This window comes from Coturnix japonica, chromosome 1 (assembly GCF_054131305.1).
Source record: "Coturnix japonica strain WE chromosome 1, WE-NBRP24, whole genome shotgun sequence".
Lineage (NCBI taxonomy): Eukaryota > Metazoa > Chordata > Aves > Galliformes > Phasianidae > Coturnix > Coturnix japonica.
This window is the reverse complement of record NC_140663.1, coordinates 6,369,361-6,384,437: the sequence shown is the minus strand read 5'-3', so window position 1 is coordinate 6,384,437 and position 15,077 is coordinate 6,369,361. Positions and strand designations below refer to the sequence as shown.

General features: G+C 41.9%; 1 protein-coding gene across 13 annotated transcripts in view; it reads left to right on the top strand.

Annotated features, from left to right (window-relative positions):
• FAM107B (family with sequence similarity 107 member B) overlaps positions 1 to 15,077 on the top strand; it is a 96,147-nt gene that overhangs the window by 63,385 nt on the left and 17,685 nt on the right. Inside the window, exon 2 of one of the 13 annotated variants that reach the window (XM_085512522.1) lies at positions 6,190 to 6,328. The exons of the other annotated variants lie outside the window; for them this stretch is intronic. The gene's annotated coding sequence lies outside the window, so the exon portion shown is untranslated. The remainder of the gene's footprint in view (positions 1 to 6,189; positions 6,329 to 15,077) is intronic. 13 annotated transcript variants of the gene reach the window in all.

Below are 15,077 nucleotides of genomic sequence, written 5' to 3'. Positions count from 1 at the left end.
CTTGATCAGTTAGCAGAATTACAGTTCTATTGTTAACATATGTGAAATAGACTTAAATGTTCAGAACACAAATATTGAAAGTGTTCAAGCCAGATGCAAAAAGAGGAAGGGAAGAGGTGCTATTTTTCTGTATATGCTTAAGGTTATAATCCTGCTTCCTCATGTATGGCAAAGTGGCATTGTAATGCAAACATAAGTCTAATTAAGGAAGTGAAGATTTCTCATCATAATCTGATGTGAAGTTAATGCAGTTGATCAGAAGGGGTTAAGCTGAAAGCTAAATAGAACGATCTAAAGGCTTTCAAAGCGCTGCATCTTTTGGTAAACGCAGTGAAACTGGTTTGTCTGGCATGGTGGGCAATTAAATAAACAACAGAGATGTGCTTATGTCGTTAAAGCTATACCCAAAATAAAGCTGTATCAGAAAACTTGAATTAGAATAGAACCAAAAGGCTGCAAGATGTGGGAGCAGAGGCCTTATTATGGAGTAGTTTTGAGGACACAGAACCAGTGTGGGTCAGTTGTGCTGCTGTTCAAGGCTGTAGTCCATATATCAACTATAGTGACCAAATAAAGCAGTAAATAGTGGTGGGAGAGGAAAGAAAGACATGTTTATGCAATAATAAAAGAACTAAAAGAAATGTCAAAGTTTTAATGTGTTAGTATCATATCACTTCAGTGCTGGATAGTTTCTTTTAGAGTTTATAGAGTCTTGTCTTCATCCCATCTGCCATTATAACTGCAATGTCTCTGTCTTCTTTCCAGCAAGAAATGTTTGTAGAAGGTGATATGGAACAAAGCTGAACCAGAGCTGCATCTCTGGAACACAAGAGCTCTTTGTTGGCTGTAGTGAAACTGGTGACCAGACTCCCTGGCACATGAGGTGTCTGGCCAGGTGGGAAGAACTCATGGAGATGCCATCTGCTTTTCAGGGCAGTTCCTAGAACAGCTTTGGATAAAGCTCTCAATTGCCCTTCGAGGAAACTGAATGCATTTATTTATTTATTTATTTACTTATTTTTAATCGAAGCCCTTTAAAGGGTACTTAATAATAAATACGCCTTCTCTTAGAGGTCAGGGATCACCAAATTATCCAGGCTTACCAAATGAAAACATTTTAATTTGCTTTGGAAATTAAGACAGCAGAGCAGTTTAGTGTCCGTAGCACCCACCTCCTATTGAACTGTTTCAATATCAAAGAGCTCTCACTGGGGATAAGGTTTCTTTTTGTTTTACATGGTATGTATGTCACTTTGGTTCTTGAAATCTGTATATACCTTTCTCCCATGATGACCCCTTTTGTAAAGGACTTGTGCATCTTACTGCTCCTTCTCGCCTATGTCCTTTGGTGCAGGCATCTGATCAGAGAAAGGACTCATTTATGTCTTGGTACAGATATATATATTTTTCCTGTAGATATGAATAAATCTGTCATTATTTTAGAAAACATTTGCACACTAATAGCATCTATTAGACATAAAATGCTTCTTTGATCTCCCTTAAAAAGAAATCCATGAACTCCTTAAATCAATATTATTGCTTTTCGTTCTCTGCCTTCTCAGTTTTGCCTGTTGCTTTTGTTATATTCACTGCATGAGCTTTTCACGATGGTATTTTCCTTTCAGAAGTGGCCTTGTTACTCTCCCTTGCTTTGTTTCATCTGCGGCGCACGCAGTAATATGATAGGGAATTGGGGACTAATAGTTTCAGAACAGCTCAGCAAGTAATGTCTTTAAGAATCATTTTCTTACTATTTGTTGGGTTTTTTTTTTTTGAATGGGAAGAGGGTTTTCTTATTTTTGCCATACCCACTGTCTCTTGTTCATTGAGAGCAGTGGTGATTTACTGAACCTGAAATTTATGAATCAAGTGCATTGGCTGGGGCTCTTTGGAGCCAAAACTCCTTCCCCATGGAGGGTTAGTTTGATAATGACAAAGAAACAAGGATGGTGATGAGATTGACTGGTTTAGAGAAGTAGGTAGATGTTAAGGCTTGGCACAGAAGAACTAAACATATAAGGACTCATAGTGCAAGTAACCTTCATGCACTCACTTTTATCCATCCTGACTTTGTTGCCTATTCTTTTTGCAGTCCCAAAACTAAATTCTAATGTAGTGCAGATCTTTATCATCCTCTGACACTCCTTTGTCAGCAAGGAGATGGACACAGCTCTGACACTGAGCCCACAAACCATACAAAAGCTGGTGAAGCTGCAGTTCACTGCTGGTGTGCTGAGCTCCACTCAAGTAAGATATTACTAAAAATTGTTTCAATGAATGACAAAGGATATGTTTGTGTGTATTTGTATATCTTAGAACTGAAGACTTCACTCGTGTGGCTTTAACCACATGCACAATGCAAATACATTGCTTTTTTTTGGCCGTAAACATACTGGACTTAAAAGAAGTGCAAACAGATGCAAGCAAGAAGGATGATTGGGATTGTCTAATCTTCCCTGCCAGAGTTTGGGTCATCTTTTTCCAGAGAGGGAAAATTCAGCAGTGTTCAGTGAGTGCTTAACTAGGCTGAATTGGAAGATACTGTGCATCTGGAAGTGGAACAGATGGTCAAATGCAGCAGAGTTAACCTTAAGGTACTCAGCTGGGACTCACAGGATCTGCCTTTAGTTCCCTAAGTTCCTACAGAGCTTTGGACAGATAACTTGATTTCTTTTTTACAGTCCTCATCTTACTGGCGCTCCACAGAGTGCCAAGAAGTCAAACTGGGAAATACACAGTGGATGAATGCAGGCTCCTACTCCTACCATTAGCTCTGGTCCACTTGTGGAGGCAGTGAGGTAGGGAGAAACATCTCAAGAAGGCAACTTCATGCATTTCAGATGATAAATGAACACACAAATGTGAGTTTCTCAGGAGCTGTGGTGTGTCCTGCCTTTCTTTTATCAATTAATGGCTTTTCTCTACCATGGGTGACCAGCTGCATGTAGTGGTACCATGACTGCCTCTGGGTGTTGGCATGGGTAAACTGATTTGAAACAGATTTCAACCTTGCCTTCTAAAATGTATTACAAGGTATTATAAATTTCTTTAATTTCTTTGCAAAATGGCTCAAAGGGCACAAAGTTCTTTGCAGGCAATCAAGGAATCCCTGACTGAGGCATGTGCCTGATCCCAGTGAGTGTGCTCCTCTGATGTCCTCATGCTGGTCCTTCTCTTGCTCTCTCTCTTGCAAGTCACTTGCAAGATGGATGTGCTCATATGAAGGGCATTTTTTGTAGCATTTATGTCCTGAAGGCTGACTGTAGTGCTACATGCTAAAATGACAAACTCAGATGATTTCCTTTTTTGAACATGTTTTCCTTTTGTACCTATCCCATGCTTCAAAGTGGAGAATCAAGTTGTTCAGAAAAGCTCTTAAAATGATAAGGGAGCGGATGGTGATCATACTGGTGTCTAATGATGAGTCTCATGCTAATTTAAACACACATTTATTTTGAATTTATTTAAATAAGTACAACCAGGGCCACGTTTCTCAAGACCCACAGTGGCTTTTAGGTCTTGAAGAACTCCTTGTGTGCATGCACGTCTATAACTCTAAACATCTTTCATATAAATCTAGATTAATGAAGTGCCTTGAGAGTGCTTGTCTATATGTGCACTTAACCTAAGCGGGTGGTGATTACGAGGACAGGCTGAGAGCTGGGGCTGTTCAGCCTGGAGAAGGAAGGCTGTGATGTGACCTGAGAGCGGCCTTTCAGTATCTACAGAGGGGCTACAGGAAAGAAGGGGACAGACTCTTGAACAGGGACTGTGGTGACAGAACAAGGGGAAATGGCTCCAAGCTTAAAGAGGGGAGATTTAGATTGGATATAAGGAAAAAAATCACTTACAGTGAGTATGATGAGGTACTGGAACAGGTTGCCCAGAGGTGCGATGGATGCCCCATCCCTGGAGACTGGATCAGGCCCTGGGCAACCTAATCTAGCTGTGGTGGCCCTGTTCACTGCAGGGGAGTTGGACTAGATGGCTTTCAGAGGTCCCTTTCAACTCTAAGGATTCTATCATTCTACAGTTCCATGATTCTATGTTCTGAATATCTGAATACTTTATTACGGAGAGACGAAGACGAGCCTGTAGTTTTTAATTTAAATAAACTGGGACTGACTTTTATATGTGACCAAATTGTGCTCACGTGTCTCCTTGCGAGGAGACTGTCACGCATTTACAGTCTGATCTCATTCTCCTCCAGTGGGAACAGATGGGGATTTTTGAACTCGGATCAAATTCCTAGAAAATCACTGCACTGACATTTCAGGAAGGTGTGAGAGGAAGTGGGAATGTGGATGGCAGAGGGTGCGACAGCAGAGGATGCTAAAAGGAAGAAGCAACAACACTTTTCCTTTGCTTTATTCAACACTGTGGGGATGACTGTGAATATAAAATATTTCGCTGTAGTAGAATAAACACTTTTTTGCCTTGCCGTCAAGGTTCAATGTGAAAAGGACCCTCTGCTTGATTTCTGGTGCCCTTTTGTAATTAGCTCAAAATGGTAATTCTCAGTGACGCTTCTGGATGTGAATGCATGAGTCTTCCTCCCTCTAATCTGCTTGGGAATCCTGGCTGCCTTGCGGATATTTTGACATATGAAGAAGATGGGACTGGGAAGGTATTTCCTCTGCCTTCCCCTTCACTTGCTGGCCCTATTCCCTGGCTTTAGTGCTGCTGCTTCTATCCTGTAGAACCTGAAAGGAAATGCTCCAACTCACCCCTATGGGTGCCATCGCATTGGACCTGAGGTGTAAAAAGTCTGAAGAAGACTTTGTTGCCTTTTATTATCTAATGGAACACACAGAAATGTATATTTTTATTGTAAAAAAGAACAAGACACAAAAATCACCACCAAGATGTTATATTTGGTCATGATTACTTAAACGTTTTCCACTTGGCGATGTGATTCTTCTCTTTTTGACAGGCTTTTCTCACTAGTACGGCAGGGTGGTTATCTTGTTTGTCCACAGCTTTTCTGACCGAGTTCCTCTGGTTTTGTTTGGGGTCTGGAGATCTTGTGAGCAAGCTTCCAAGTTGGTTAACCTTAATATAAAACATGCAGTGTTTAAGAGAACAGCATGTGCTTCTGATGGAACAGCTTCTCAGCACAAAATTCCCTCTTCTCTCTGAACATTAAGTATTCACATCTGAGAAGGTCTGATGGCTTTGCTTGGAATTGTGTGGCTCGAGCCACAGAGCCAACAAGATTTTGCATTGGATTGAAACTGCTGTATTGTATCAGACTAGAACTGCCTCTTATTTGTATTTATGAGATACCTACTCGTGCAATGGGCTTTTCAGAGCACAACTGAACACATCTTTTGTTCTCAGTAGAAGTGCAAAAACTCTGTGTGTGAATGTGTGAAATAGAACTGAAATGAGCCATGGCTTTGGAAACGGTTTGTGGTTGGTGAACATCGATTTTATGGTCTCTTTTTAAAGTTTCAGTTTATCGGTTGTTTTTCTTCCAACAGAAAGCAAAAATATGCAGCTTGTGTTTTTCAAGTCTTGTGGATCTGATGAACCCACACAGCAAGACTAAAGTAAGAAAGGGAACTGTTGCTGGTGGGTGACTGGATGTGTGCAAGAAAACTGGCAGACAAGTAGGCTGCAAATGTGGCACTTCTACAATGCAAGCTGCTTGAGTTTTTATTCACAATACACAACTCTGACTAGCATGGGCTGATCTTGTGTGCATATCTACAGCACAGAGTCATTTGCTGCTCACGCAGGTACACAAGACTTTTGTGCATTAACTAATGGCTTCTTATTCGGTGCTCCTTTATGACAAAGGTGTGGGAATAGACAAGACAGGAAACATCCCATTGCATTGCAATTTTAACCTTCATTGGAAGTGACTTGCAGACATAACTCTGCTGTGAGTATACTGAGCTGTATCCTCAAACCACAGCAGCTTCTACATGCTTCTGGCATCAGTAGGGTGCTGTGCTCTCTGCTTCAGAGCAATACAAACCACGTGCACTTCTTACCAGGCACTAATTCAGCCCAAAGACCTTCTGCTCCGCTATGGAACGTTGTGGCCATCTGGCACTGTTGGGTCAGCAAAGCAGTTTTGCTTCATGATGCACCAAATAAAAGAACAATCAGCCTCGCTGCTGAAGCAGCTGCTTTGGGGCAGCATGTGGGCTGCCTGCTCTAACATTTGTTCTCTGTGTGCAGCAGATAATACTATCCCTTGCCATTGGATCTCTTCCTTGCGATGGCACAAGCTGGAGCAGGACACCTCCTGCTTTACTGCGACAACTGTCCTTGCTGCATCTCAGAGTACAGAACAAATGTGTCGCAGCAGACCTCACTGGTAATTTCTTACATTTTTTACTGTCTCTTTTTCAGGCCTGCACAAATGTTTGGAGTGTGATTTTCTTTTTAAACTATACGATACAGTTCCTCTTACAAGTCTTAAATTAACTCTTGTCCAACAAAGACCCTCTTGTCTGTTATACATGAAGCATATGCTGGCATCTACTCCGTTCTTTTGATCAAGTATTTGGCAGTGTAATGATGTATGTCAGGTTGTTCCTCCTCCTTGTACCTGCTGAAAGATTTGCCCCACAGTTTATGTCTCTCTGTGGTTTTTGATTTAGTCAGCAATTGGAAGATGCACATAAATATCTGTGGGCAAATTATGTAACCATCAGGCTTCAGAATCTGCACTCAATTCTTTACTTCACTTAAAGCCAGCAGGGTTATATTTAGTTTGCTGGTAGCTAAATAAAGATAATATCCATTCATATGCGTGGATTGAATAAAGGATTTGGAAGAGTATGAAAGCATTTCATGTGTGAAATGAAACTTTAGGAACCCTAAGGTTTTGGCAGTGGAGAGGTTAATGGTTCGTGACAGAAAGCTTTGTAATTGTCCTCTGTTTTGGAGGAACTGGGCCTCAGGGGACCTGCCCAAATAAAGGAGGGTCCTTGGATTCTGCCTGTGTTGTTACTGCATTCAGTAGCAAGTCAAGACCTAATAAGAGGTCACCTGGTATCATTGCTTTTAGTGCTGGATACAGGAGCTGTTGTTAGAGCCCCCCCCCCTGTGTTACTCCCACTTCTGGGTCTTTGTTTTTGTTTTTCTAGTTTGCCAATTGCTCCATAAAATATTCAGGCGCACCAAGTGAGTGAACCTGATACACAAGGAATGAGCGCTGTCTGAAGTGACACGGAAGTCAGGGCTTCTGTAAGCAACGTGAAGAAATGTCCCCACTTCTCACTTGCATCAGCTGGGGGAGATGTGGCTGCAGCAGCAACTGGCCGTGCCTTGCAGGAGTGGAGCAGTTGCTTCTACTGCAGCTGCCAGTGTTAAAGGGTTGGACCTTGGTGATGGCATGAGCTGAGACAGGACTCCTCCTGCTTTACTGGAACAACTGTCCTTGCTGCATCTCAGAGAATGGATCAAATGTGTTGGGGCAGAGCAAGCAAGTACCATGAGTAGGCAGCTGTCGAGAATTGGAGCCCTGAGCACAACCACATTGCTAACAGGGTCACTGAGAGGCTCCTACATGGGTCACTGCAGGTACCCACCTGCCAGCTGTGCAGAAGGAGCAGAGCCACCAGAAACACTCCTCATTTCGTACTTTCCTTGGTAACGATGTAACTTGCAGAGGGTTTATAATCCAGAGAACCGAGTTGTTCCAATTTAGTTTTGATTTTTATTGCTTCTAAGGAAATGCTTTGCAGGGCTCCATCTCATTAGTGCCTCTATTCAGAGTGATGATCCAAGCAGGGGAACTAATAATAGTGTTTAACACTGTTGCTTTTGATTTGAGAACTGCATAAAGAGCGATGCAGAATTAAAGTACTCAGTATTTCGTGCTGCTTTTTGTAGTCTGAACTCTGTGACAAGAGACATTAATTTTCATGCAGTCGTGGAAGAAAGCAATCGGATAGCTATTTCTAATTGTGAGCAGTTTGGAATGCGATACGTGTGTGATGTAGGAGAGACTGATTAGACTCATTATGACATGAAATGAAAATGTCAGATTGCAAAAATAAGCGATGGAGTTGTCACTTGTTTTTGTTACACTCTGCCTTTTATGATGTTGAAAAGGGATGATATAACACCTCCCCCACCCCAAAAACAAAAAACCCCAAACCATACAACCCTGAAAGAACATCAGTCAATCCCAAATGATGTTATCCTGCAGAACATCAGAGAAGGGGAAAATACTCATAATTATTGGGGAAAAAACTGACTCCCAGGAGATGGATGAGTGGAATTTGTTTGAATAATTGAGTGAAAAGAAATAAACAGAAGGGGAAACAGACTTTTCATTATGATTTTGTTTCTGATATGGTCAACTCTTGCTCTAAAAAGCAATTAATTCTCCCTGAATATATTTTCTAGTATCCCCAAGTTAGCAAAGGCCCAGGTCTGTATTCACTACTGTTTAGGAACTGGCTGGCTAGTTTGATGTTCTGTATATACATCAGCACTAACAATCAAGCACCTGGAGCTTAAAACAAGCTGAGTAACCGGGTTTAAGTCAGTTCTTGTTTTGGACTGAGATCAAGAATGAAACATTTTGGCTCGGGACCGTCAGAGGATGGAGACATGAGGAATGCTGAGGTGCCGCAGCAGCTTGCTGTGGGGCAGGGCTGGTGTGAGCAGCCTCTTGAAGTTCCTTCCAGCCCCATTTTCTGTGATTCTGCAAAAACATGATTGCAGTGCTTGTTAGCTGTGCAAACTGCTATAGAAACATTGCTTTCAGCAACCTGGATGTGCTTGGTGTCTGCTTGAATCGTTTTAGTTGGTGAGGTGTCATGGATGCGTTGCTGCAGGTCTCCAGCGCTGTGCTGCCACACATGAAGGTGAACCCAGGCCATTGCCCTTGGCAGTAGTTCTGCATATGTCAGCCTGTGGAGAACTGTAATATCAACAATTGAGCGCGTTCCAGAGCGAGTCGGATAAGCTGAGGAAGATTAATTGATTTTAATAGACTACCTCCAGCTCATTCCAGCTCAGTGTAGAACCTCACATTATTTATAGTAGTCCTTAATCTGATCGTGGAATCTCAGTGTAAAAACATGACATTTTGTGAGTGCGTGGCTCTCGGTCTCCTGGCAGACCTGTAATTTCGGAACTCCTCAATTCTCAGTACCCGAGCTGAGCTGCACATCAAGTGGCTTTTATTTAAGAGTACAGATTGGCTGGGCTATTTTAAAACAAACTAACAACCAAAAATAACCCTGCCCAAACAAAGACAACAACAAAAAACCCTCCCAAATAAGACCCATATCCAGACCTTAAGAATATTACGTTGATTCCCTGGAAAAAGTGTGGTGTAAAACTCTGTCTTCCGCCTGTTTAATGGTGGGAAATCTCTGTTCCAATATATTTTTAAAGAAGCGGTCTGGGAATGGCAGTGAAAACGTTTCAAGTATTTCCATGCAGCCCAATTTCTGGAGAATTTCTTCTGAAATTCATCTCTGGTATAAAAACATCTCTGGGCCACATTTATCCCTGGGGTAATTTTCTTTCATGTTAATAGCATTGCAGGAAGGGTGATTTTGGCTTGTGCTTCCATTTATAAAATGGGAAACGTGTATAACTACAACCCGTCTTTACACAAGGTATATTTCACAGGGGAAAAAACACTCAGGATTATATCATTACTTCGTTAATTTAATTATAACAGCAGATGTGGCATTTAATCTATTTGACTTTTGTTATTGAGTTCCTAAATCCTACTCAAAGCATGTTTTGATTTCCCCCAGCTACAGCGCAATAAACCTCACAGCTTCTTGAAACGTTGAGCAGCTGAGCAGCTTTGCAACTTCCTCTCTCTCTCTGCATCAATAATGTAACCTTCTTGCTGCTAGCACTTTGTTTTGAAACGAGATGTAAATCTGTCTTTCTTGCTGCTCGTACCAACAACTATTTCCTCTTGTGCTCTTTTTTTCCCCCCTTACTTTTAAGTTAGAAAATGCTCAGTGCTAATTTAAAAGCTCAGCTCTCTCAGACACAGTTTAGGCAGATTTGTGATCGGTGGCATTTGGGATGTGTTTAAGAAAGCACTTCTCTTCAAGGCGTCTCTCATATTGGAAACCGGAGTAGTAAACTAGTAAGTGTTGTGTCTTGTGTTTGGTGGCCTGGAAATAACAGAAATATTTCCATTGCTGTTTCCACTCCTGTGATTTATACTGCCTTCAAACAGAAATCTCTGCCTCCTGCTTAATCAGGATGCTCAGAAATGAGACGTTTCCAGCTGTGTGGGGGTGGATGCCCATGGGTTCTGTTAGGGGGGCAGAAGTTCTGCCCGAGGGCTTCCTGTGGCTGCTGCAGTGGTTGGCAGAGCTGCAGGGCTCTGTGGTCCAGCAGGGCTCAGTTGTCTTGGCTGTGGTATCTCAACATTGGGCTGACTTGGGCAAATCAGAACAACCACTCTCTAAAGGAAGTTTTTACCCAATACTAAGATAAATGGAGTTGGTCACTTCCTGGAAGTGCTTATCTTTATCTCTCTCTCTCTTTTTTTTCTTTTCTCCTACAGATCAAGCCTAAATGGGCATAAACCAGCTCAGAGCAGCAATGTAGAGATGTTACATCTTTTAGATGTCAGTGTTGATTGACAAGGATCACACTCAGTAGCTGTTTTTTGTTCTTCTCCCCCCTTCCTTCGTGCTCTGGTTCCACTTTTTGAGTAGCCACTTCCATGATACGAACTTGGTGCTTCATAGGCTGTTTTCAGGTGGAAGGGAGCCACAACCATCATCGAATCTGACCCTTGGTTCCACACAGGACCACCCAAAAATTAGACCATATGTCCAAGAGCATTGTTCAAACATTTTGGCAGCTCAGGGCCACAACCACTGCCCCTGGGAGCTAGTTCCATGCCCCATTGCCCTCCAGTTAAAAACCTTTTCCTAATCACCAACTTGCTCTTGCTCTGATGCAGTTTCTGGCCAGGTTTGAGTACTTGGGAGCTAGAAGAAGGAACATCCTTTTACTTTTGGTACTGAGGATCTTCTGGGCTCAGCAGCAAGTTGAAACGTTGGTACTGAACTACTCTTTGGCCTCCTACGTGAGGGACAGAAAGATTATTTATAGCATGCAAGCACTTATGACATGGTAATTTAATGCAGTGATTGGTGAGATTTTTTGACTCCTCATTAGATTTCAAATGAAAAAAAAAAAAATGTGTCAGACTCAGTGACCTGTCCTTCCTCCCTTTTGAATTGATTTCCAGGCACAAATTTCTTCTCTTTTCCCAATCACTGGGACTTTCTGCATTGCACCATGGTTTGATTACCTTCCTGTACAGGGGGTAAGGGGGAGCAGGTAGGATGGGTTCTTCCTGATTCAGCTTCCTTCTTAATGCAGCAGTTTGCTTGAGCACACGGTTTTAGATGACTGCTTCAGACCTACAGCTTGCTTGCCCCACACGGGCATTTTCTTATCTAGATAATTAATCCACAAGGTATTGCAGACAATGTGGTGAATAATACAGGAAATGATTAAACTGCTTACTTTCCACGGTTTTATGTTTATATAGCGTGTGAAGCCTGAAATATCCGGCACACAGGAGATAGAACAGAAAGCAGTGACAGGTTGATGTGTTCAGTGTTATTGTAGTTTATGAAAGTTGGGGTGGAATTTCTCACTATTTGCACTTCTTACTCTAAAAGACCTTTCCCAGGGCTGCCAAAAAGCAGGCGGGGGAGCCCAGGCCCCATGGGCTTCATGTAATCCCAGAGGAAGAAGGTGAACACCTCTGGAAACTGATTGAGGGCGATGATAACTGACATTAGTGATCAGGGTAGCTGCTCTCATTTGCCCCCGGGATCACCATGTTAATGCTATAAGGAGCTTGCTTGCCTATTTTAGCTACAGCAGTTGAAGGCCTAAAGGTAGGTGACATGAATGCTTCTATAAATATGTATAGTTTTAATCAAGTCTTTGTTTATATTTAGATAATATAATGGTATAAACAGAGGTAAGAGGGGGATATATAAAAGATGTTGAAGAAGGCTATGACAAGTGGTTGTTGTCATCAGTTTTTAACTGAGGTCTTGAGTAAGGGACATAGAAGAACATCTTAACTATGCCGAATAGTCTGAAGTATTTATATCCCTGATGTAAAGAAGGAGAGAATGAGATGTGAGAATTCAAATGACGTTCTTCTTGGTCGTTCATGTATCTGCCTTACTCATGTACCATACTATCTCCTTCTGTCTCTCAAACCATTTATTGACGTAACGTAGCTGTCCTGTGGGATTTTGGGGGGAAGGGATTTTTTTCCCCTCTAAAATGGATGTCACCATTCTCTAGCACTGGAAGTAACCTGAGCTTAAAGAACTCTGAAATTCTGCATAAGTCTCCTTTAAATTGCTGTAGTCTCTACAAACTTCTCATTTAGGACTATGCTGGAAACAACCAACAAACGTGCTGATCTCCCCAGCAGTGAGACCAGCATTTCTGCTGCTGGACAGGCACATCAGCCGGTGTGTGTTCACATAAACCCCTGCTGCTGACTCTCAAAGTTCATCCATTTACTTCCAACTTTTAACATTCACACGGTCGTTTTTATCACTGTAAGCATTGCTTTCCTGGAAGTACTGCTTTTTTCAACGGCAGTAAATGTTTATGCTGAATAGAAGCCATAGGAAAACACAGAGCACAGTAGGACATGAATCAAAATCAATTTGCAGACACACATTTCCTGTCTCAAAATGCGGACCACTGTAGTGCAGCAAAGATTTATTGTTTTTTCACTAGGTCCTAAGGTGTATGTTTAATTGTGAGGAGGAAGTGACTCTTGAAAGAGAGTATTGAGCTTGAAATGGTGCAGTTGTGAGCCGAGCTGCATACAGAGCAATGCCACAATAGTGTGTTGTGAGGGAGGTGATAGTTCTGCTGCTCAGAGACATGGAAGATTCCATCTTGCACTGCCTGCTTTGTAGCACTGGACTTATAGTGCTGGCAAAGTGAGTTCCGGTGATGGAGGTTCCCACTTACCTTTGTAAAGTACATTTATAACATGAGCTCTAATGAAACTCAAATAATAATGATTGAAAAGTCATTTCAATCAGCTTTCTGTGACCCGTTCCTCATCGCCTGTGTACATCATGAACAATGAGGAAGCTGGGTTGTTTTTTCTTTCCTGATTATGTTATTAAACAGGGAGATGATTGTATTTTTCTGCCTATGCTTTCTAATCTGATGTTAGCTGTTACTGAAATTCCAACCTTTTCCTACAGATTGCATTGCTTTGGTTACAGTGCTGTAGCCGTACACGATTCCCTATAGTCTGTGCCTGTGCTGTTGCCTTTGGCAGCCCTGGAGACTTATAGGTGGGACAAGAAGAATTCAAAACTCAGGATTCAGGTTGGATACTAGGAGGAATTTCTTCTCAGGGAGGATGGTGAGGCATTGGCACCAGCTGCCCAGGGAGGTGGTGGAGTCACCATCCCTGGAGGTGTTCAAGAAAAGGGCAGATGTGGCACTGAGTTACATGGTAGAGATGGGTCAGCAGTTGGCCTGGATGATCTTAGTGGTCTTTTCCAACCTTAATGATCCTATGATTCTATGATCTGTACAGGGGAAGGCTGCTGGGTAAGTTTTGATGGCCTGTTTGCTTTGATAGCCGAATGCACTGAAGATCTGCTAATGGATCCTTTGTTGCGTTTCTGCACAGCTTATGGGATTGTTTTATTTTGGATCAGTATTAAGGCACGTGGGACACCATCCCCTGTGCAAACTGGCTGTTGGCTAAGCAGGCTGTGGAGGAATTCTGTGCTTATTATATTGTATATATAGAAGATATGGAACAAAAATAAAAGGCTTTTGACATTGGTGTTGAAAGATTAACATTGTTGTGATGAAACAAGACTTAATTGCCACAAACGGTTCCTGTAATTCAGATGGTAACGTAGATGTTAAACTTGCTTTGATGAAGTGTCTGAAGATGCAAAACTTGCGCCCTGCTGAGCGCTGAGATGACTGAGGAGTGCACGCTGCTTTAAGGAGGACAGGTTTTGATAAATGAGTCTCCATCTTATTACTGACACGCTTGAGAAGAAAGTGCTGTATTCACCAGCGGGTAGGAAAGCCCTGAGGCTCCCAGCTCTTATTCTGGCCCCTCATCCTGGAGACGCTTCTGAGGACAATATTTCCCAGTGCAAATTAGGAAAGCATGCTTTTTATGTGTCTGGGTTTGTTGCTTAAATGAGAAATCAATAGACAAACAACAACCAAAACGCAAAATCTTGTGACTGCTAATAACTTGGGAAGGAAGAAATTCATAGAGACAGACACAGAGTGAAAATGGCAGTGATGGTCCTTAAGGCATAAGAATTAAGAATCCCATGCAATTCTGTTGTTACACCAAGAGAAAATTCCCAGCTGGTGTGTTATTAGTTTTAATCTCTTTCTAAGCTTTCTTCTGTGTATGTGCTAACCCATAACTTAGCAGCTTATTTTAAACATCACCGGTTTCATTTTCTAAGCTTCAGGCAGCCAGTTACCTGTTTGAATTATGCCTTTTGACTCTAAAACAAGCGTTTTTTCCATCATAAAAGTCTGCTTAACATGAAACGTCTCCAATTTTTTGTACAAAGCGCTGCCTATAATAGAACAAAGCATAGCATTGTCATAATTTATGATGTCTCTTACCGATCTGCTCACCCAAAAAAGCATGTTTTGTGCTCTGTGCGTTTGGTATCCAACATATTGTCTTGTGCTGACAACCACAGCCTGTTCCAGATTAATTTAGGCCCAAGTGTCCTGCTTAGCGTCACAGATCCAGTACTTGGTAGGGCTGAGAATAGAGTCTCTCTCTTCTGTCATAACTCAGTTCCTCACTGTAATTACGGGGCAGCTCTCCTTCTGTCATGACCAAGCCTGCTATAATGAACAGGTCCCACTTTATTTTTTGATGAGTTCTCCTTCCTCAGTGATTCTTCTGCAGTTTTGAAACTTACTTCGTCAGTGAAACGCAGTAAAATAAAAGTCTAATAAAAATAATAATTAAAAAAAGGAAATGTTGAATTTATGCTTTAGCAATGTTTGTTAAGCAAAGAGGTTGAGGAAGTGATTCTGTTGCAAGAGAACGGACC